At 45.4% G+C, this 23,112-nt stretch overlaps 1 pseudogene; it reads left to right on the forward strand.

The window, feature by feature from the left end:
- LOC147748340 (vomeronasal type-2 receptor 26-like) overlaps window positions 1-23,112 on the forward strand; it is a 240,085-nt pseudogene that overhangs the window by 11,383 nt on the left and 205,590 nt on the right.

A 23,112-nucleotide genomic window follows, 5' to 3' on the forward strand; every position in this document is an offset into this window, starting at 1 on the left:
ATTAATCTCCTCGTTAATCTGCTATCCACCCCCATCAGTGCCATTGCTCCTCGTAACAGGCCTTTCTATAATGTCCTCCTCTTGAATAAGCAGAGACTCTCCCAAGTCTGTGGTCTCCCCCTGATCCCGCCTTGCAGACAGCTCGCCCCCCCCCCCTTCTGGCTCCTCTTCTGCACTCTCCACAGAGTCCTCGGGGAATAGCTCATTCTCAAAATCAGTCTCCAAGGTATCTTTGGAAGCCCCGCTACAAAGTAGCGATGCAATTACAATAACATCCGCTGTTTGAACGCGGAGCTCTCCCTCCAAAATCAGCTCGGCCGCCTTACCTGCTTCTAGGAGCCGCAATGCAGGTGTACCGGCTCTTGGCGAAGAAGCTTTAAGTCCACTCTTCAAGTTATCCTCTCCCGGCAGAGGGGCTTGTAAACCAGCTAACCGAGTAGCACGGGCAGTTTTCGCTGCGTTTTTCGGCAGTTCCATACCCCCCTTAGCGCTGTCCCTCGCTCAGGAAGGCACGGCCAGTAGATCCCCAATCCAAAGGAGCAGCGAGAGCTAGTTGACAAGCAGGCATGCCAGCCGACTCTCCTCGATGTCCGCCAGTACCGCCAGAGACTGCAGCCAAGTCCAAGCATTTACAGCGTCCGCAGCAAAATCTGGGACAGCTCAAAAGAAGCCGAATCCTTGCTGGCAGTAGGTGTAAGTAAACCTTCTATCCGACTTGTCCCTCACATCGCCGTGCAAGATAGCCAGCCGGGAGCTTTGCGGAGCTGAGATACGCAGCGACGTTAGTCCACCATCTTCCTTCCCCCGTCAATATACAGTCAATCCCATTCTTTTTCCTTTATACATTGAACTATGGGTTTATATTAATTTTTCCCTGTTTTCATTTTGATAGAGTTGGTTTTGTGATTGTTGTTTTGAAGGTTGCTTGATTGATGCACCTCCCTCTTGGAGTACTTACTTTTGCTAATATAGGTTATTTCTCTTGATCAAATTACTCTCTGTGTTTACCTGCAGCTATATCTAATGCACTCATTTCTAATTTTTTCATTTTTGCATTGCACTTTTTGGTGATAAGCACTTTTCTCATTGTTTTCTGTTCTTCGGGTATATCACATACTCAGCTGTTTACGTCTTCAGGCTTTATGAGTGATTCATTTATTTTGCCTATGGTCATATATAATATCAGTTTTCTGAGACCCATGTATATTTTATTACAGATATTTTATTGATATCCAGTGGACGCTCTAATGTTTGAAGTTCTGTCCTGATGATGGCCCTTTAATTAATTACAGGTCGAAACGCCGTCAACGCTGATATGTGGCCTTAAAGGAAGAGGATACATATTTTGTTTTGTGTTTCTGTTTTGTTTTGAACCATGTCTTTGTAGTTTTTCCTCTGCCACTTTTTTTTATTTACACATTTCACTGTTTATAATTGTAACATTGTTTGTGTAACTTTGTGAGCGCCATTATTGTTTTATGTATACAAAAAAAATTGACAATACATTTTATAAATCTAAAAAGCTATTAACTGTACATGGATTTTGGGTGTTTTATTAGTTGGTCAGCACTAGTTTCTGGGCTTTCTCTTTTTTCTGTTTTTACTAAATATGCTTAGGATTTAGTTCCTTTTGTTTCAAATCCCTTCTCACTTTAATGTTGTACTTGAACCACTGTTTGGATTCCAGTATTATTTAACCCCTGGTTCAGGTACTAGGGTTGCCCCTGTTGTTCAAAACCACTTCCCAATATTAGGCAACATGCCAGCAGGCAACTGACTTCATTTGAACGCTGTCTTTTATCCAGAGAGGAGGACTCCCGCATTTTATCCAACCTCTATTCCTTTCTAAATACACAGAGCACCCCCTTGCAAACGCCTTCGAGGAAAAGATGGGAGCTGAAGTGCGAGCGCCGTTTTACCGTCAAAGAATGGACGGACATCCTATACCACATGCCCAGTTTCGCTACCAGAGCGTCCGGCAAGGAGACACTGTTTACTAGCGCACTACTGGTACTATACCCCAGCTCGTCTGGCTCACTGGCAAAAAGGAAGAGAAGACACATGTTGGTGGCATTTCGCTCAATCAGGCACGCTCACCCACCTGTTATGGCACTGCCCCAAGTTACATAGGTATTGGAGGGAGGTCTTGGCTGATATTGATCAGATGTTTGATACCAAAATGCTCTGTTTTCCTAGCTATGTCCTGTTAGGACTACCCAATACACAAACCTATCTAATACATTCTAATAAGGGAAAGGCTATCACTTTAGCACTATGTGCGACAAAGGAAGTCCTGCTATCAAAATGGGGCCCCGATGTTGTCCCAACGCATGCAGCTTTGCTTCACAAGCTTTGTGACTTATTGGGGATGGAGAAATTGACAGCATTTATCATTCACACCTTACCCAAGTTCGAGAAAAAATGGGAAACATGTATAAAGCATCTTTCAGGAGTGTACCAGGAACTCACATGTCTAATATACTTGCGTATACTGCAGATTACGCCCACCTCCCCCATGGCAGATTTAGGGAAAGAGAAAGAGTGATGATTACTATCAATGTAATACAAGCATGTATTGTTTTCTTTATTCATTGTTCATCAATGATGTCTGATTATGTTTCCCCCTCCCCTTCCGCCCCCTCTACCACTCGCCCTAACTTTCTGCTACCTCGCCGGCCAATGGAAGTAGGTGAAGGGTGTTGTAAAATTAATAAAAACTTTACAATCCTAAAGGTAGCCAGAAATGTAGACGTCAAATTTGACACACCACTATCCTTCCACCAGCAATCATTAGCAGTATCTGGGACCTGCTTTCATATGATAAAATCTCTTAAAAAGTTATTTGACTTACTCCCCTGTACGGCGAGGCAAGCAGTTGCAGTGGCCATAATTACATCTAGACTGGACTACTGCAACAGCCTCTATTCAGGTGGCAAAAAGTCGGTCCTACAAAAATTCCAGATGGGACAACAAGCAGCTGCCCGCCTAGTACAGATTTTCAAGATCCTGATAATTACCTTTAGAATCTTCCATTCGTCTAGCCCTCACTACCTCCGGCCCAGGTTTGCGCGTTATGTACCACACCGTACTCTTAGATCATCTAATGCCAATCTGCTAAAACCCCCTGTTGTTGCATGTGTCTCTAAATGGGGGAAGTCAATCGCAGTGATTGGCTCCAAAGCATGGAACCAACTCCCCAATCACCTTCATTTTATCCAATCAGAAACTCTTTTCAGGAAGGCCATGAAAACTTGGATTTTTACAGCCCCTGACGCACTATGCAGAGCACTTATCTAAATCCTTTCTCCACCCTCAGTTACCCTGTCTACCAAGCAATCTGCTTAGTGCCACAATGCTCCTCGGAGTGATAGCTGTGCTCTACAAATGCCTGTTAACATAACATTACATAACATAACAACATAACATATTGCTGTGCAGGAGGGTTGAGACAAAGGTGGAGAGTGATTTGGCACCCCAGGTTTGGCCAGTGGTGCATGGCTTCTAGAACTTTACACCCAATAAAAAGGTCTTCAACAAGGGAGAGATTTGGACACTGTAATTGGGTGGCGCCAACATCATGGACAACTGGAATGCAAGCCCCCTGTTACCCTTATAGACTAAGGACTCTGCCTACAGTCGACCCAAAGACCAGTGAGTCTCTACGGGACAGGGAAAGCTGGTTCCCTTATAACCCTCAAGAATGAGTTGGGCAAGATCTGTACTTATGCACCCAGCATAAGGAGAGGAGCTTCAGAGGAATATATGACGTTACAACGCAAACAATTACAATGCAAGTTTTTACATCACAGTTTTTACAATGTAACTACCATTATATTGCATGATTTTACAACGCATACCATTACAACGCATTTTTTAAATTTACCATTACAACGAATTCCAAAACAATGCATAATACTTTTAATGCAACAATAGGGTAAGTGTTGGATAGCGTAGGGGTAAAAATTACTATTCCCACTCCAGTGAGTGCAACAGTAGGGAAAGTGTTGAATAGCGTAGAGGTAAAAAATAATATTCCCCCTCCAGTGAGTGCAACAGTAGGGAAAGTGTTGGATAGGGTAGGGGTAAAAACTACTATTCCAACTCCAGTGAGTGCAACAGTAGGGAAAGTGTTGGATAGTTTTGGGGGAAACATTACTATTCCCCCTCCAGTGAGTGAAACAGTGGGCAAAGTGTTGGATAGCGTAGGGGTAAAAATGGCAATTCCCACTTCAGTGAGTGCAACAGTAGGGAAAGTGTTGGATAGCGTAGGGGTACAAATTACTATTCCCAACTACCCCAAAACCCATACCCACACTAAAACTTAAAATTCTCCATTACTAACCTTATAATGCATTGTGATGGCATGTGTTGTAATAGCATGCGTTGTAATGCATGCGATGCAAAGGCACTTGTGTTGGAAAAGTTTTGTTGTAACAGATTTGCGATGTAATGCCTGCATTGTAATGGACATATCCCGCTTCACAGACCAAGAAAAGGAGACAGGCTGGGAACCTGGAGCAAAATGAGCCCAATAGTGTGTGCAAAATGGCCCTATGGGCCAAAGATATCGCAAGGAAAATGATTTGACCTTTGACCCCAGTCAAGAAAATGTAGTGGGTAGAGCTCTACTACAATTCCTGAAAATACCCCTGGTTGACGCAAGGTTCATTATCTTTCAACGATCCTAGGAGGGGACGATGTAATATTGCATTACAATGCTTTACTCAAATAAATTGTTGACAGTAATGTTTCATAAAGATTGCAATTCTTTGTTGATTATAATGATTGCAGAGGGAAACATGTTACTGAAGTCAGTGATAGAATGATGCATTTTAACATTTAGTACTTGGTCTTTAAATGTAGTAACCTTAATAATACCAATAAGCCCGCTATGACAATGTGCTATATGAAATGGAAGGGGGTACTGTGAGTTTTAGGGTCATGACCATTTAAAGTTCAAATGTAATGTCATCCAAGGTATTTCCACCATCTATACATTTGTAAATTACTGCATAGTATTAAGTTGTGTGAGTGTAATAAATGTACTTTTCCTTTTCTAAAGAGAAAGCACTGACTGGGCAACCATTTATTGAGTGGTATTGTTCTGTGCCAGTGAATGGTGATTACTAGCCCATCACCACGTCCCCTGAGGAAGTCTTGGACTGCCCTGCTCTGCTACCCCGAGAGAGTCAAGTGCTACAAGTGCTACAATGTGTTGCTTGTTTCCCAGGGAGGGGGTAGTTGTGGTCCTACTACTTATGGAGGCCTCACATCCTGCACAACGAATAGTCTAGTTTTCTTACTTATGGCATCTAATTCTTACTCAGAAATCAACAAACAGTTTGTGTTCGTTGCTGTGCTGTTTCCTTCCCTCGCGGCCGGGCTTAGCTACGCCCCCCGCCCTCACCGACTGGCCGGGCTTCACTCCGCCGGTCCAGCGCCCCGGATCACACTGACTGCAAGCCCCAGGAGCCACAGGGGCAAATTGCGCATTTCCCACGCGCCAGGAGGTGCATAAAGACTCGCCTGTTGCAGAGTCCCATGGTGTTCGTTGCTGTGCTGTTTCCTTCCCTCGCGGCCGGGCTTAGCTACGCCCCCCGCCCTCACCGACTGGCCGGGCTTCGCTCCGCCGGTCCAGCGCCCCGGATCACACTGACTGCAAGCCCCAGGAGCCACAGGGGCAGATTGCGCATTTCCCATGTGCCAGGAGGCGCATAAAGACTCGCCTGCTCCTTCGTCCCGTGAGGACGAGCGCGGGACGCGCCGGGCTAAGCCCGGGCAAAGGGCGGTCCCTCTGTGGCCCTCAGAGGCCTGAGGAGGACGGGATGGGCCACCCCCCTTGGCCTTTCGTGAGGAGGTAAAGCTACTGATTGACGTTTTTGTACTGGACAGTAGCACCTGCCTTATAAACTTTATTAACTTTATTACCTCCATTCCATACTATGATCCGCAAGGGGGTTACCACCGGATTCTTGCCTAGGACGATAGACATGAACACAAATAGTACACTGTTACCTACGCGTAGAGATGTTGAAAAAAATTCCAACCAGCCTATAGACAGCCTAACCAGTAATCAATCCTCTTCACAAATAACCAGTACAGGGTGTAGCCTCTCATTGTTGGAGGAACTAAACAGTCTATGTAAGACTAGGTATGCCCCAGCAGGATTACCCACCCCGCCAAACAATATTAACCCGTCAACCCCTAACGAGAGTGTGCTGGAACCCTTCTCTATTTTCGCAAAAGCCAATACTCAAAGTATAGTAGCCGTTCGGGCTACATCTGCCAAAAGGAAGCATGACGGGGACAAATATAATGGGAGTCAATCTAAAATACAAAAATTACAAAAGGGGCTCCCAAGTCCAACTTTGTCTCCTACCAATTCCCCCCTAAATCCAGAGGTGGCTAATAAATCAGACGACCTAGCACCCACTTCCCAGATGGCTTTATTGTCTATGATCGAACAACTGATCAAATCTATTATATACCCCCTGATTGACAAAATTAACACCTTGGGGGATAGACTGACAGGGATTGAGGAAACAATTAAACTTAATTTGTTACCTTCTACCAAAGTTACAATATCTAATCATCCCTCGTCAATTGCCCCCTGAACGTGCCTAAACCAACCACACAAAACAAAGCTGCCCAAACCCAAGCAATAGTTTCCTCCTCTTTGCCCCCAAATGTTCCTAAAGCCCCTCTTAAACCCACTATAGTGCACAATATTGTTACCAGAGTAGACCGTAATAGGGTTTCCCGAATTCATCTACCTCCAGAGGCCGCTCCTTTTGTGTGCGTCCTCTCGGGAGTCCCACAACTCAAACAGGGAAAATAAGAGAGACAACATGACCTGTTAAATAAGGTCAAGTTTTGGCTATCAAAAAATAGACCCTTGCCCCATGATCTTGGCGGAAGGATCATGAGTGTGAGGAGAGTGGGCTGGTTAGGTCCCCTCCCAAAAGACATCACTGGTGACTTGGTACTAATAAGATTTAGGAGTAGACATATTGTTCCATACCTCCAAACTTGGCCATTCAAAGAAGGTGATGGTCCCATATCTACCTGGGACCTTCACGATTTCTACCCAAGCACCTCATATATCCCAGCCCCCAGACCAAGGCTGAGGATAATACCAGGATGGGTAGAGGAGTTTGCGTACCGCAGTGCCGTAGTATCCCCGCGCTTAACAGTTTTGATCTACCGTATAACAATCTTAAGTACTGCAACCCCTATTAACTCTCTTTTTGATGTATTGTAAGAACTGTTATCACGAATCCTGTAAAGTATGTTATTACCAAGATAGTCATATTTACAGAGTGAGCAAATGTTTTTCATTTTTTATCTCGCAGATAATTTGTGACTTCATATGTATGTTTCTTTTTAATCATGATTGTATTTTTTTAATTGTACGCTTTTATGATTTTAAACAAAAATCGAATAAAGCAATCTGAACCCTACTCACAATTCATTTAGCAGAAGTACAGTAACTGAGACATTATGACATTAATTTGTTTCTTCATGTTTTCCGCAGCTTCAGTTTTCGGTACTTGAGACACCAGATGGCGTTTGCATATGCCGTTGAAGAGATCAACAAAAACGAAAATATTTTACCAAATATTACCCTTGGTTTCGAAATATATGACTCTTGCACCAGTTTAGGACTCACAATGCTGCAGGGTCTCTGGCTATTATCCCAGGAGTACAAGAGGTTCCCCAATTACAACTGTGTAAGGAAACACAATCTGGCGGTGTTTATTGGGTCTCTGTTCTCTCCAACATCGCTCACACTTAACACCTTGACAGCACTCTACAAGTACACACAGGTAAGGAGAATGTACTTTATTCGGGCCAGAAGGCCGACTGCTCAAAGCTCTTAAAAGTGTCCCAGAAAGATCATTTCCCCTTAGTACTGATCATGCAGAGGCGCTGACCGACTTTTTTCAATTCAACTTTATATTTACAAAATAACAACAAATTGAAAAGTCAATAAACAGTTGGCCAGGATTATACAGTCATATAGCTTACTAGATCTGAAATGGAAAAATGAGTCATCAATGATTTCCTTATGTTAAAAAGCACATAATCGCTTCCACCACCATTCCAAAGACTGGGGTGAGAAGGAAACACGTAGGGTAAGCTAGCTTACTATTTACTAAACATTGTGAGAACATTCCTGAATCCAAACTATATACCAAGTCATGTGCACAAATATCAATATGGGAATAGCAACATCCTAGAGTTAACCAGAATACCTTTCCAGAAAGCCCTGGAACTTCGAGTGGACTCTTCCTCCTTCATACGGGCATCTATTTAAGGCTGAATACCTTTTAAGAGGCACCTATTACTTTTCCACGGCTTCATCATATTTTTCTTCTCCCATAAAAGGGCACCTCGAAAGAAACATTGCTGGTAGGTATTTAAGAAACTAATATGAAGCATTTAGTTTAGTTTAGTTTAAGTTTATTTGTTTGATTAATTAAAATCTTACAAAAATGTGACCTTAGAGAAAATATCAGCATCAATACACATTTAAAACATCATGCAAATAGTAAATGTCATTAAAAAAAGAGAGAAAAAGAGAAAAATATAACTAGATAAAATTTTTGTTAAGACTTTTGGCAATCACATTTAACATTTTTACAAAAGCAACATTCATTGGTAGGTCATTCGGGTTTAAGCACGCCATTATTGCTTGTCTACAGGTTCTTATTTCTCGTGCGTTAAACAACCTCCTGAGGATTAACCTCCTTTCTGAGTCTATGGCAGGGCACAGACATACCAAATGCACAATGTCTTCTTTTCCCCCCTTGCACAGTCTACATAACGTATGCCCCTCGTTTGACTTCCAGGGTGGAAGATGACATAAACCTGGCCATAGACCAAAGCGTGCTCCTATAAATGTTCGCTTACTTTGGACTGACCATGCAGTATGAAGGTATGGTTGGACTTGTTTTTTTTTGTAGCCGTTTATGATTGGCCATGAGTGCTTACGTTTTACTAATAGAGCTTTGTCTTTTAGCAGCGATAGGTGAGTAACCAGCTTATTGATTGTTTTTTTAAAGCTTTCCTGCGTTATTGTGTTTTCCCAGATTGCTGATATTCCAAATTCTTCTTTTGCGTTGTTTAGGTATTTCCACGCTTGCAGTTTCTGGTTATCTTTCACCTCTCTCCACAAAGCTATAGACAATTGATTATCCTGATCATTCTTCACTCTATTCCAAACTTTTAATATTTGGCCTTGCCGGACATATAGCTGATTGTTCATACCGAATTCCATCCTTATTTGCGCTTGTGAGGCATTACATGGTAGGGTGAATAATATTTTATAGGTTTTTGCCACAGCATTGTTGATAAGTACGGCATCCTTACCGTTTAGCACTTCAGCACCATATGTTAAGGATGGTAATAGCTTGGCAGCTATGATTTTTAACAGTGGCCCGTATGACAGTGCAGATAGATTCTTTTGAAGGGTTCTAAATGCCGCAATCAAGCTGTTCGCCTTCCTTACAATATCTTCTCTTTGTGGTACAAAACTTCCGGTCTCATTAAAAAGGACACCGAGATATCGATAACTCTCCACTTGCTCTAGTTGTGTTTGTCCCAGCGACCATTTCATCTTTTGTCTTTTTCTTCCTGTCACAACCATTATTTTTGTTTTAGTCTCGTTTATTGTCATTTGGTTATCCTTTGCATATTTAACTGTACGATCGATCAGTCTTTGCAGTCCCACTTTTGTGTGGCTCAGCAACACCACGTCGTCTGCGTATAGCAAGTTAGACATTTGTTTTCCAGCTACCCTAGGTGGATGTGAGTTTACCTCGTTTAATGAATTAGTAAGATCGGCCACAAATAAGTTGAAGAGTAAAGGTGCAAGCACGCATCCCTGCTTAAGGCCACGAGTCACCAGTATTTTGTTGGTCAGAGCTCGGCCATCACCTATCCTCACCTTGACCCAGTTTTCAGAATATAATAGCTTAATAAGAGACAGTAGTGAGCCTGGGATTCCGTAGCCCTCGAATTTTTTCCATAGGAGGGATCTATTTACTAGGTCAAAGGCCGATCTGAAATCGACAAAACAAAAATAAAGTGACTGTTTAGATAAAAGTGTCTTATCTATTAAAACTGATAAGAATAACAAATTGGTTGTGGTGCCTATGCCCTTGACGAAGCCGGTTTGGTTTGGGGGAAGTATTGACTTTTCCTTGACCCAATCTGTCAGGATTGATAATAAAAGTCCTGCGAATAACTTGGCGTCCGTATCTTGCAGGGTGATCAGGCGGTAATTTTCCGGTAGTTGCCAATTACCCTTTTTAAACACGGGCGATATAATTGACCCTCTCCAGGATTGTGGTATTTGCCCTGTGTGGGTAATTTCATTGAAAACCTTTGTCAGATAGATGGCCCATAGTAGGGGGTCCTCTTTGTAGAGGGCGAAAGGGATACCGTTGGGGCCCGGAGCTCCATCCTTTTGTCTCTTTATTAAGTTTACTACCTCAGTGATTGTGAAATTTATCACCTGATCTGTTTCAATTGGTCTTTCAGTGGGATCATTGTGGCCCCCACCGTTGGTAAATGATTCAATTTCGGCGAAAAGGGTTTTTTTAAGAAACCTTACCCAGTCCTCTTCTGATATTGGCGAGGCTATTACATACTTGTTTGGTCTGTTTATTTCGTTAATAATTTTCCAAAAATCTCTGGAATTTGGTTGGTTACTAGCGTAAAAGATTTTTGTCCATAGCTCTTGTTGGGTTTTGTTTTTTTCAGACCATATTAATTTCCTCAAATTACTATTCGTATTTCTGAGTTGTATCTCGACATCCTCATTATACGGCATCTAGGATAGTTGTTTCCTCAATTTGTTACGAGTCCGCCTCACTTTTTTAATTGTGAATGGAAGATTGATTTTGTTGTCACTTTTTATTATTTTTTTTTTCCCTAATTTTTATTTTCTTATTAGTTGTGTTTTCATTATCCAACTCTACTGCCTTTTCGGTAAATTGTTCCCAACATATTGTTGCTGACTGTGTTGCATGCTTTTCAAAACATTCAACTGCCAATTTTTGGGCCCTTTTTTCCACAACATATTTTCTATCCGATTTCCAGATGAGTTTCTTATGATTAATTGACGTAATCTGACCTCGTGTGGTTAAATAATTTTGGTGTCTAGAGAAATCAAAACACAATTCCACTATTTGCTGGCAGTGGTCACTGTCGATTCGCTTATTGAGTCGGTAGGAACCAATTTTATCAAACATGTCTAATGACATTAATGTGAAATCAATTCTTGATTTAGATTCGTGGTTGTGAAATGACCAGCCGGGAGGTTGATCCGTTGGGAACCTTCCGTTTAGAGCACGTAAACCTATTGCCTCCAGATCCATCAGTAGGTTTTTCCCAATTAAATTTTCCTTACGAATTGGACTTTGATCCATTGATTGTTCCGGGATGGACCATTCATAGTTTTGAGAGTGAACCAAATCATTCCGTGTCATGTTAATCAGCAAGTTTATATTAAAATCCCCTGTGGCTAGAATACTGACAGTCGGATCAATCATTAGTTGTTCCAGTAGGAATGATACTAGATCAAAACTTATGTTCTTGCGTGATGTCTTGTTTGGTGGAATATATATATTATATTATATATATATTAAGTATTAGTAAGTTAATCCTGTTTTTTTGCTCATCATGCCCCATAGTTATCTTGACAGCTTGTATGTTCGCGTTGTTGGTGTCCAGTTGTTCGTGGTTGATTTTCAGGTCTAGACCAATAAATATTGCCAGACCCCCAAATGGGCGTCCAAACTTGGTATATTTGATGGCTGGTACATAGAACCCTTTATAACCTTGTAAGAAGAAAGCTTCCATATTCCATGTCTCTTGTAGACATATGATTTGATAAATATTTGACAGGGATTCTATTCCAGCGTTTTGGATTTTTTTTCCCAGACCATTGATGTTCCATGAACATATGGTTACCGGCTGTGGATGATCTCTTCGTTCCTTCAATTTGTTATGGTTATGGTTATTACCCGGTCAGAGATCGTGCAGAGCATTCCGTATCCAACTTTCATTTATTTTCCGAGGTTCTACCAGTTTTATTTCTTCCGGGCTCTCCTTATTAATCTGATTTGATCTACCCTGTGGGTTTTTTAATATTGAATATACTGGGATATCCGTTACTTCCTTAAGGTCGTTTTTTTGAGAAATTTCTTTTGAATGGACTCGGGTAAGGTTTGGGAGGTGGATGTGCAATTTTGATCCCCCAACCATCGAAAATATCTTGCTGTTTTATAATATGCTCCGCTAGATGAGGGGTGTTGACCGTTAGGACGGTATGTGGCTGAGAGCCGTCCATATTATGTGCAAATCCCACCGACTCAATGTCTTTTGATGTTATTTTTTCTAGCTCGGGAATCGATTTGAATAGATGTAAAATATTCCCTCTATTAAGAATGTCACTAGAACCTCTCGAGTTGTATACTGGTGTTAATATTATTTGTGCCAATTTCTTTGAATTAATTGATACCATCTTATTCTCGCTTTTTTTTGCATAGTTTTACAGATAATTTGTTTTTCTATTCCAGTCCTTGTAACTGTTAATTCTTCATTGTTACTATGATAATCTCCAATGTACCTCTTTTTGTTTGTTGTTTCTGCGCAAGATGCAATGTCTTCAGGCTGATTTCCAATACCAGGTCGGTGAACTTCTCTTTGGTAGGAGTTTGTAAGATCATTCAGCGAGTTGAATTTTTCTTGGCAAATTGTTCTCCGTATCCTTAGGCCTGAGCGGTTGTTTCCTTTGTTTAGTGCAGTGTTAGGCTCTACTTTAGGTAGCTCAGTTTGAGTATCACTAGTGTGGCTTTGTATATTGCATGGATAATTCCAGGCTATACATCCCTTTCCCTTTTGAGTATTTATTACTATAGGGTCCTGGACTGCATTCTGGCTATCGTGTGCATTTTATTCCCAAGGGGTACATTTTCACCGTTTTTTTTGGGCACATTATCATTCTGTTTGGTTTCAGTGTGGGTATTTGGCTTGTTTCCAGTCTGTTTATCTGTCTGATTATTAAAGATATCGTAATATTTTTCACCTTTTACGCTCTTGCCCTCGGTATTAAGCCGGATCTCCTCCATCTCACTTTTTGTCAGAGCTGGTTCTTCTTCGATTAAATCTTCCGGATCGGAATCCTGAGATTCTTCTGATGGAGGGTATACATTTACTGTGTTTTGAGTTCTTAACTTATTTCTAGCCTTTCGAATTTTTTTCCTTTGTCTCTTTGAGAGTTTATATCCTTGGCAATTTAATTTTTCCTTTTCTGCAATTGTTTGTCCATAAAGTTTTTGTGTGCCTGCGGGTGGTGATTCAGTTTCCACATTCTGCCCGTTTGTTTTTTCTTGATGTTTTGGTTTATTTATCGCTTCAAAACTACTTTTTTTTGTTTGAGTGATGTTATGCTCTTCAGCGGGCTGTGTGGTTTGACCTGCTCCGGCTTCTTTGGCCATGTTTTTAGTTAGAATTAGATCTTTTACGTCTTCCAATATAATGTTTACTACATCGGGTATGGTTGAAAGTTTATTTATAATTGGTTCACAGGGACACTCAAAGTAGTTAATTGCTGCGTGTTCTTGGGCTTTAGTTATTAAGCAGTTCAGTGCCGACAACTTTCTGTCTATTCCGGAAACTGTATTAGCCATTACTCCGAGTATATCAATTTGAGTATCCATTTTGTTTGACTGATATGTCAGTGCTTCTAGTATTAGAGTAGAAGTTTGGTAAAATATGTCCCATGTAGCTCCAGAATTGCTTTTTTCCTTTGCCTCTCTTATGGTGTTATAATCTTTAATTGGACAAGTGACATCCCCGTTTTTCGGGGTCTCACAGATTTGCTCCCTTTCCCTGTAAGTTGAGTTATTGCTTTCAAGAATTTTTATCGGTGAAGGTTCTACCACCTGGCTTTTTGATATATCCAAGTCATTGTTTCTTAATTCAAGCAATTTCAGTTTTTTAGTTTTACCAACTTCGACCTCCGCTGGTGATTGTAGTAACGTTTCCCGTGCAATATTCCTGGGTTCCCATTCAAGCTTGTTTGAATGTGAAGAAACTGCTGCCAGTGCTGTCGTGCTGTCAGTAACCTTATTGCTTGTTTCGTAGAGTTTCCTCTTAGTTATAATGTCCACATTAATCTCTAATGGTATTGACCTTTTCAAGTCTATGGGTTGTTGACGCATGGGAGTAGTTAGTATTGGGTCATCGATCTCTCTTATAATAATGCCAGTTGGATCTGCGTCATTTAGCTGTAATTCGTGCTTTGTAGTATGATCTATAGGGTCTCTATCGAGGTTCAATGATTCACTTGCTGCGCACTTTAAGTTCATTTCTTCGTTTAAAAATTTTCCATTCTCTAGATCTTCTATGTCCATACCTTTTTCTTCAAGGAGACTTGATGGTTCAATTGGGATTTGTAATTGATGTTTGGATGTGTCTGATATCGTTGACAATAAAACCCCGGTAGGATCGGTCAGGAAGTCAAATTTCTGTGGTATTTTTGTTGACTTTTCAAACATCCGTGCAATTGGTGAGATTAGAGTTTGGGTTTGGTTTAAGCCCTTTGTCTGTGCTTTAATGTTTTTTTGTAACTTAAGTGCTTGGGTCTTGCGTGCCTTTTTGGTCTGCGTACCTGATGATCTTATCTTCCCAGAACGCATCCCTGATTGCTTTGATGCCAATATATCACTTATGGCTGCACTCCCAAATTTAAGGAAATGATTGATGGTGGCCAAAATTGAGGAAAAAAAGTGGTAGAGTTCAATTAATCGCTCTTCAGCCTTTGTACAGCCTTTGTACAGCCTTCAATCTTCTGTCATTGGACCTACCCTTCAGCTCACCCTAGCCCTCCCAAGCCCGTCTACCCCAGAGTTAGGGCAGCTGCCGTCGGGGAGGGTAGGGGGCGAGAGTTAGATCTGACAGTGGGGTTGCGATGTTAATACTATAGTGCTATTTGGTTTTTCTTAAGTCAGTGTGAATACAAGGCTCAACAGCGCTGAAGCGAATCTTCCAAAACTGCAGCTCAGCCTAATTTAAAGAAGGGTTTTGAATGTTTATGTTTGTATATGCTCTGTATGCTCTGTATGTATTCTGAGCCCTTTATTCTCTAGACAACTGTCTGCTCCTACTGCAGCTGTCTGTACTTTAAAATCCTTAAGGGGTTCAGTGGCTTTCTTAGCGCCGTGCAGCACAGCCCCCCTTGCCCTCTCACCTGATCACCCGGTCACCTGTGATGTGAAGTGATGGGCAGCTGATATGTGCAGCTGTTAGATTCAGTTTGCTAAAAGGAGGCTTCTATGGCTTCTATGGCTCCTGCCTGCTCCTGCCACTGCCTCTGCAACTCCTGCCAACAGAACGTCTCAATGGAGTCTTTGCGAGGGCTATACTGGGTTTCGCCTTCCTCTCCCTCTGCTGGAGAGTCCCAAAGACGCCAAAGGATGCCAAAAAAGATACCGAATGACCCCTCGTGGCACTAGCCGTGGCACCGTCCGCCAGTAGTGCACTCTGCGCTCCACTCCACTGCTGCTCCACTGCCTGCTCCACTGCCTGCAATTCTAACACGAGGCAGAATCGCAGAATCACTGCTGTTGGTTCTGTGATATGACCGTATTAATCCTCGGTTACAGCCCCTCACTCGCTGCTCATCTCTGTTTAGGTGCTCCGCCAACACCTCTGTGCGCTCTACTTCCTGTGGGCGGATGGCGCTCTCGTGCTCAACTCACCGGCATCTGGCTGGCACCTTGCATCTTGCACCTTGCACCTGACACTTAGCTGACACTGCGGCCGGCCGGCCGGCCGGGTGAGCGAGCAGGAGCAGGACTCCCCCCCCAGTCCTAAGGCTCGCCTCACACACTGCCGCCACCACCGACCTCCGACCTCCGAGCTCCTTTCGACACCGAGCTCCGAGCTCCTTCCGACACCGATGCAGCTTTGCTCTGCCGCTCTGGGGCCGCGCACGCGATCGCCACCTAGCGGTCACCGGGATTCAGACACTCTGATATGAAGCATTAACACCAAGAGGTGACAGCAAGGTTAAGTTTCTTTATTAGGCCAGAACAGGAAACAAGTCTTATCCGGCCGGTTGATGGGGAACTGACTCCCAGGACAAAAATATGAGTCAGAGACAACCATTTTATTACCTGAAAAGTACTGGGAAATGTTCTGGAATACATGATTCAGAAACCCAAGTAGAAACATCAACTAGACTTCACAGAAATCCGCCCGTTCAGCAATTTATATTCCCATTATCTTTCAGGAACCCTTGAACTGCTCTTAAAAACTAATGGAATTGTGTCCTGAACCTGCTGACATCTTTTCACTTTTCGATAATTCCACAAAAGGTTTGCTAGCGTGCCGCTCGGCATGCCATAAGGTCAACGTGTATTATTGCTTTTCATGCAAATCTTGTAATTAGGGACAAACATATTCTGTAAATCATAATTTGCAGGATAACAATCGGCCCCTAGTCAAGTTGGTGTGGAATGTTCACTTGTAATGTACCCAGACCAGTAGCTCCACTTTTATTTCCAGTAAGACATAGGTACGGATTTTGTGTAGTTCCCCCAACTGCTCGAACCCTCAGTTTGGCGCAAATATCTTAGGAACGCTGCCCATGCCTGTCTCAGTAATCTGAATGTTTTAAACTAAGCTTAGCCAGAATATAATATTTGTTACACAAATTAATGCATGAGCATCTTTGCATGTTCGATCGCAATTCGTAATATCCTGATCATAAGCAAAAAGAAAATATGGTTAATTCTACAATTTCGTAACAGATGGACTACAGAAGTAATATGTCTAAAGGCCTTCCTATGTTCCTTGGTCAAATCTGCAGGTGAAAAAACTATTGCTCGAAGTGCCACGGTCACATTTCCATTAGCCTTGTAACAATTTACTGGCTCCCTGTCTATAACAGGTTGGTACATAGGGCATACTCTAAAACAGGTCCCACATTATTTTTTCCAGAACATTTTATTGAATGATGTTTAAAAGATACAGAGTGGGGGGCGTGGCCAAGATGGCGGAGAGTTAGAACGCGAACTATGGAGCTCCTGCCCGCCGTCCGCCGTATTTAGCTTCTACCAGCTTCCAGGAGGGCCAGAGAAGGCGAAATTCGGCGGCAGAGTGTCTCCCCGTCCTGCTCCTGTCAACGGTGCCGCGGCAGTCGGCTGCGGGCACCCACTGTCTGCGCTGCGAGGAGTGGCCTGTTTGGTGACAATGTAGCGCAGCAGAGGCCTGGAGACAGGGGCGGCCCGTAACAGGGTCCCCTGAGGCCAGCTTCTCCTGCACCAGCCTCTGCTCGGCGAGAGGGCGGACACGAGGGGTGCCCTCCGCCACAGTTTGGACCTGTATCCTTGGCCCCGAATCCTTGGGGGCCCGTGCCTTGGTGAGGAGCGGACATTCCAGGCTGCCTGGAGCCCGGAGCATGCCCAACGCCCTCTGAGACCTGCAACAGACCAGCCATGGCGGGGGGAGATCGCGGTGAGTCCTCTCCCTCTCCTGCTTGGCCGCGGCATTTCCGCAACTGTGGTACCGCAGCTGAAAATAGCGAGAGGCATGGCTGAACCCGCCGTCCCTGCCGCCGGGAGCGGGGCCTGAGTCGTTGCCCAGTCAGGGCCACTGGCAGTTGGGCCTGCGATCCGGCTCCTGCACCGGCCTACCACGTGAGGCTGCCCATTGAGCCCTGCTCTGGGCTGGCATCTCAAAGGACTGCCTTCCTGTTATCGTGACACCCACAAGTCTCGCCACTCCGGGACCGGCTCCCGCCTCCTATCAGCAAGCGAAGCCAGCCACAACCGAGGGAGGGATGCTGCGGTGGGGCAGGCTGTGGGCCCTCCATGTGGCAGCTGTGCCGGCGCTGGACTCGAGGGGTAAGGAGCCGCCATGCGCGACGCGGTGGAGTCGGGGGTCTAGAACCTGGCCGCAGTAGCAGGCCTCTACAGTGAGGATTAGAGGCGATCCCTGTCTACAGAACATCCGGGGGGGGACCACCGCGCACTCCTGATACTCGGCGCACTGACTCCCTGGCCTCCCGTGGGTCGGGAGCGACCACCACTGACTGGGCGGCCCGCTGGGAGCCCACAGAGACAGCCACGCTAGCCTGGGACAATGTGATTTGATAATGCTCCCGCGGAGTGCATAATCCTTCTCTTTGGTGACTTTCTGGGGCGCCGTTTGCATCTGGACTTGGCCTCGTGCTGGGGAAGTGTGGTAGCGAGGCGATCCCTTGGGCGCACCGGACGGGGATTGCGCCTCCCTTTGCAGTAGCCCTATCCCATGAGACTGCCCGACTCCCGGAGGGCCCTCACAGCTGGCTAGGTCGCACTTTACATGCCCTGCGGATCCCCTACTGTCTGAGTCGATCTCCAGTGGGGTGTGGGCCCTCCATTTCAGACACGGGCAGAGGACATTCTGTCTGAGTGCGTGTGGGATGGCCTAGGAGCCCAGGAGGAATAGTGACACAAGGCGTCCCCAGAACACGGCCAGAAGTAGCACTTGGAGTTCTTTTTTGAGCCGGGGTGTGCGTGACAGCGATACCCTGAAACTGATCTCGTACCAAGGACCCCACAACTATGTCCTCAGCCAGAACGAGGAAACAGAAGTCCCTAAAGGATATCTTTGGGAGAGCTCACTCCATCCCCGACTTAACAGCTGCATCATCCCAGATGGGAACCCTGCAGTCTTGCCCCGGCACTGGAGATGAACCTATTACCAAACTGTTCCTGGAATCACTCTTCAACACTCTCAGAGCAGATATACAAACTGTGAAAATGGAACTAACCGCTGAGGTGTGAGAAATTCGCAGAGATATGGATAGCGTGGGAGAACGTGTCGCAACTCTGGAGGACAAAAGTGACACTACGACGACGGAGGTGACCATTCTCCAACAAGAGATTCTCCACCTGCAGGATCAACAATTAGATTTTTAAACTCACCTGGAGGACTTGGAAAACAGGTCACGTGGGCACAACATCAGGATCCGAGGTGTGAAGGTGTCGAATGACACTAAGGACCTCTTTGATTTACGGAGGGTCTCTTCCGCCACATCTTGGCAGCCCATGCTGGCACTGACATCATCCTGGACAGGGCGCACAGGGTTGGCCCACCTCGAGCGCCCAACGCCCCTCCAGTTGACATCCTTGTCTGCTTACAAGACTTCAAAACCAAGGAAGCCATTCTCACATAGGCGAGATCCCTCCACCCTATCTCCTATCAGGGGCATTCTCCAGTACTCTACCAAGACTTGGCCCTGATCACTCTGCAGCGCCGAAGACAGTTCTGTCCGGTGACGGAGCACCTCAGAAAACAGAACATCCCATACTCCATTCCACTTCATTTTTCGCTTTAATGGCAAGCTCCACCAGATGCGCTCCCTCATTGAATCTTGCCTATTGTTGGGTCTGGCGGCACCCAGTGAAGAAGATGAACGACAGAGTGATGGGTCGGAACCGGAGACTTCGCCTTCTGGGTGGCAGCGGCCAAATCGATGACGACGGTTCCAAAATCCTAACAAGATGGACATACTGAAAAGCCAGCAAGATGCACTTGCCTCCACCACTGATGCTTTGGCTGGGCCGCGCTCCAACGTCGAATGAGCAATTGACACTTAAATGCCCCTGGATATGGGTATCTGATTTATGGTGGATGGAGGTGGAAACCTATCCTCTCCCGTTGGTCACACTACGAGCCACACCTTGACGACCTTCCGGCTGTTCCAGGATGACGGACACTTCTCTAGGAACTTGGTTTTCTTATATGGTTTGGTTTATTCCCTCTTAGCTGGGACACTTGATTTTTTGACAGTTTTTCTGTGGTTTTTTGAGTTTGGGTTCCCTTGTCCACCTCCCCTGGTTGCCCTTTTGAGACGTCTATCCTTAAGATTTGACGGTCACCCCACTTGTTATCCGCTGCTCACTATGGCCAGCTGTACACACCACACCAGACCACAACCGAGGCCCTCCGATGCAGTATGATTCCCTTAAAGTCTTCACCCTCAATGTGAAGGGTTTGAACAACCCAATTAAACGCAGGGCCGTTCTTCATTATTTAGAACACTCTAAGGCAGACATGTGCCTCCTTCAGGAGACTCATCTCCTTTCTAAAGACCACCATAGATTGAGGTCCAAGACATTCCCTACACAACTGTTCTCCTCTAACACCTCAAAGTCGGCAGGGGTGGCCATACTGGTCTTGCGTTCCTTTTCCAGTAGGGTCTTGCAGAAGGAAGCGGAGATTAAGGGCAGCTTACTCACATCCCAGTTCTCGCTAGGGGGTATGACCTTTGTTGTTGGATCTATATACGCACCCAATGAAGGGCAGGTCAAGTTCCTCCTCACTGCCCTCCGCAAGGCAGCCGCAGCCTCGGACTGACACTTATTGCTGGGAGGGGACTTCAGAATGGTTTTTGATAACGATATGGATCGTTCCTGGCAGAGGACGACACAGGTAGGCGTACTTACACCAACGGGGCGTACGTACACCCACGGGGCGGACAAACCTCCGTGATTTGGGGCTTTCAGACCTTTGGCGTCACTTCCACCCATGCACTCGTAGCTACACCTTTCAATCAGGGGCCCACAAGACTTATGCGCGATTGGATTATTTTCTGAGCTCCGCATCACTCCAGGCCCACGCAATAGACGCTGAGATCCTGACGGCCTCACTCTCAGACCACTCCCCGGTCCTGGCCACCTCCCAGCTGCCGCGCTCCCCACGGCCCCTCAGACACTGGCGCCTGCGCGACACCCTGCTGCACCACTCAACGGTGATCGAGCAAATCCAGAGGGCCATCACTCACTTTGTCACCCTTAATGCTAATCCAGACACCTCCCCGGCGACTGAATGGACGGCACTGAAGGCGGTCATAAGGGGGAAATTTATAGCTATATCTTCTGCTCAAAATCAAGAGAGGAGCCACAAGAGAGCGGAACTCACCCAGAGGGTCTCGGAACTCGAGCAACTGCATCAAAGAATGGGTGCTTCCCGTGCTTGGCGTCAGCTATGTGTGGAAAGGAAGCAGCTCGCAGCCCTAGATCAGGACAGGGCAGAGTATGCAGCTCTCAGACTCCGACACTCCTACTACACGGGGGGACAGATGTGGTTGTCTCCTCGCTAATAAGCTACGTGAGGCCAGACAGCGCCAAGGAGTCCAGATTATTCGGATGCCCGGGGGTGAGTCTATCTCTGACAACAAGGCTATAGCTGCAGTGTTTCGCGACTTTTATGCAGACCTTTACACGGGAGACCCCCTGGATGCCCAACATAGCGCTGAGTATATAGCTATGGCTCACATGCCCTCCTTGTCCCAAACACAGGCTGACCACCTAGACAGAGCTATACAGACAGAGGAGGTTATCTCTGCGGTCTCCCACCTCGAACTAGGTAAATCACCCGGCCCGATGGCTAAACAGCAGCCTTTTACAAATCATTCTGCAGCCAATTAGCCCCCATCCTGACAGGCCTATTTAATACCTTTGAGCAAACAGGAACTATCCCGGGAGAGATGTTGGAGGCGGCAATAGTCGTTATCCCGAAGCCAGGGAAAGACAGGACAGCATGTAGAGCATATAAGCCTACATCTCTACAAAACGTAGATATTAAACTATACATCAGCATCCTAGCAGCTCGCCTGGCGCCATACATGGCCCAACTAGTTGACCCGATCTAGCCGGTTTTATTCCACAGAGGCAGACCAGGGACTACACTAAACGTATTTTGTACCTGATAGAAAAAGTGTCTTGCCCCCAGGGCAAGTATATGCTTCTGGCCATCGACGCAGAGAAGGCCTTCGATAGGGTGCATTGGCCCTATCTGGAGATGGTCCTGTTGGCTGCTGGTATTGGTGAAAAGTTCCGAACTCTGATCCTGAACTGCTGCCGCTCTCCTATGGCGATGGTCACACATCTTCTCGTTTCCCCATTGGGAGGGGCACTAGACAAGGGTGCCCTCTATGGCCTCTCCTCTTTGCGCTCTATATGGAGCCTCTGGCGCTTAGAGTATGACTGCACCCTCTCATAACCGGGATTAAATTCGGGGGGGAACATTCACACCATAAACCTCTACCTAGATGACATCCTGATTTCCTTATCAGATCCGATCACAGCCCTGCGCTCCCTCTTCATTGAACTAGACAGCTTTGCGCGAGGGTCGGGCTTTAAAATGAACATGGACAAATCTATGGCTCTTAACATTTATTTATTTTTATCTATTTTTCACATTTTTAAAGCGCACTGTTACCCAAAGGTGTCCTGGCGCTGAGTGATCTCTAATATGCGTGCGCTGAGGAAATTAGAGTGTAAAAAGCCACGTCTTCAGGGCTCTCCTGAATGACAGCAGGTCTGATATCTGTCTGAGGCTCAATGGCAGCGCATTCCAGGCCTTCGCAGCACCCAGAGAGAAGCTCCTGCCCCCCAGTGAGCTTTCCTGACTCTTGGGACAACAACCAACCCCTGCTCAGCCGACCTTAGTGATCTCGCAGGCTTGTACCACTGGAAGAGCTGCGTCATACATTGGGGGCCTAGGCCATGCAGTGCCTTGAAGATCACACAGAGCGTTTTAAAAACTATTCTTTTGCGTACTGGTAGCCAGTGTAACTTCACCAGGTCCTGTGCTACCGATGCAAACTTGGGTGTACCTGTAATCAGACGGGCTGCAGCGTTCTGCAAGATTTGGAGTGTGTTTAGCAGCCCCTGTTGGGCATTCAGCAGCAGGCTATTGCAGTAATCGAGTCGGGGCATCACCAATCCTGTTACCACTGTCTTCCTGTGTTCATCCGCAAGAAACGGCAGGACTTTCCGAATGGTTTTTAGCCCATAGTGGGTTCCTGAAGAAAGCGCGTTGATTTGTGGCCTGAAGGACAAAGAGTCGTCCATAAGTACACCCAGGTTTTTGACCTTTGCCACCGGTAAAGGGGGGACCCCCATTTCCTCTGGCCACCATCGCGGGGACCAGAAGTTATCTCTGGATCCAAATAGCAAAACTTCAGTTTTTGCTGAATTGAGCTTAAGGCAGTTTTCTGCCATCCAGTTGCTGACCTCCCGCATGCAACCTCTGAACCTATCT

This window comes from Lissotriton vulgaris, chromosome 1_1 (genome assembly GCF_964263255.1).
Source record: "Lissotriton vulgaris chromosome 1_1, aLisVul1.2, whole genome shotgun sequence".
Lineage (NCBI taxonomy): Eukaryota > Metazoa > Chordata > Amphibia > Caudata > Salamandridae > Lissotriton > Lissotriton vulgaris.